Source organism: Montipora capricornis, chromosome 3 (assembly GCF_036669925.1).
Source record: "Montipora capricornis isolate CH-2021 chromosome 3, ASM3666992v2, whole genome shotgun sequence".
NCBI lineage: Eukaryota > Metazoa > Cnidaria > Anthozoa > Scleractinia > Acroporidae > Montipora > Montipora capricornis.
This window is the reverse complement of record NC_090885.1, coordinates 53,479,242-53,480,906: the sequence shown is the minus strand read 5'-3', so window position 1 is coordinate 53,480,906 and position 1,665 is coordinate 53,479,242.

Sequence of the window (1,665 nt, the reverse complement as noted above, 5' to 3'; positions counted from 1 at the left end):
CCTCATGTCCACCATCCATCGAACGAAGTACATCATTTTGGACTCTTAAAAGAGCTGACTCAGTACTGTGCAAGAGCTTGTAAGCTGACTGGAAAATTTCGTTGAGGTTGTTATGTTGGAAATATTCCTGCCAGATAGAAACGATAGGTTTGAAACAGGTAAAATTTCCAAATGTCTCAAAATCCAGGCTTGCTTTTTTTTAATAGTCGGGATACTATCGCAATCTTCATTTCAAGAATTAAGTGCGTTGCCCGATGTTGTGACGAGTTAACAATTTTAGTGATGGCTGGAAGTAGAAGATCTAAGCAACTTTGTAAAAGTTTTGCAGGAAGAGGATCAAGATTACATGACTTAGAAGATATCTTCTTAATTAGGGGATGCAGTTCATCTTGATTGACGGTTGAAAAGTTGGACAGTTCACATTGACAACGTGGTGACTCACAAAGAAATGAAATCTCAGACGTTGGTTGAGGCAATAGATCTAAACCTTCACGTATGGTTACAATCTTGTTATGGAAGAAGTCATTGAACTGAAATGAAAGTTCAAGATCAGCAAAACATGTAGTTAAACGCTTTAGTTAATAGGCTTATAATGCAAAAGTTTAGTAATGCATGAGAACAGAGCATTTGAATCATCCTTGTACAATCAAGTTTGAGCAGTAGTTCATTTTTGTCATGTAGACAAGGTTGTTAACAAGACGACATTGCTCGGTATACATGTGCCTATGGACAACAAGTTGTGAGTGTCTCCATTGGCGCTCTAGTTGCGACGTATGCTTTTTGGGTAGCGATTGCCGTAGGCCGCCAACTTGTGCAAATGCAATCCAGGAGGATCGCAGGCGGGATTAGACCATCTGGATTCGTGGCATAATCTGTTTACACGATCGAAAAGTTTTGGATTCAAACTATTCGGATACAATGTTTCCACTTTGGATTCCAGATTCAAAATGATCCGGATTCGTGACGAATGGGTACTTTTCATACCGGATTCATGTTTGTGTGTAAACACCAAAACGAATCCGGTGCTAAAATGTTCAGGATAAGTCACGAATCCGGAGAGTTTTGCTGTAGTGAAAACGTAGTGTAAAGTGTTACTTTTCAATTCAGTTAGACTTTTATTGTTCGTTTGGTCTTATTGTCTCAAATACTGAAGAAGGTTTGTTCCTTGCTACACGCCCAGTGTCATCCATTTTGTCTGAACGCCTTGCCTCCTTCACTAAGTGATTTCTCTTATAGAGCTGTTTGATCACTTACTTTATCATCCGGGGCACCTGAGTTTGTTTGTTATTAATTTGTTTGAGCAGGTTGAAGTTTTGGCAGCTATTTAGCTGATGTGTACCATTCTCGTCACCAGAGCCTTGGGTCGACGCAAGGCTCTGGGAAACTCTATGTAGGAGGACATGCGTCGTAGGGTTCTTAGAGCAAAAAATTGGCTATTTGAACCTTACTGCGCCTGCTCACTCCTCGTACTAACACGATTGCACTAATTGGAGACGCCTTTGATTGTTTTTCACGAAAACCAATGAGAAGACGCCTAGTTTCAGGAATTCCCAGAGCTCTTCTCTCCCTCAGTCAAGAGATCGAGAAGAGCTCCGGTCGAGATTGGATGTGGACCTGCTATACCCACCCACCCATATACTCACAGAGGACGGCCACAACACCGGG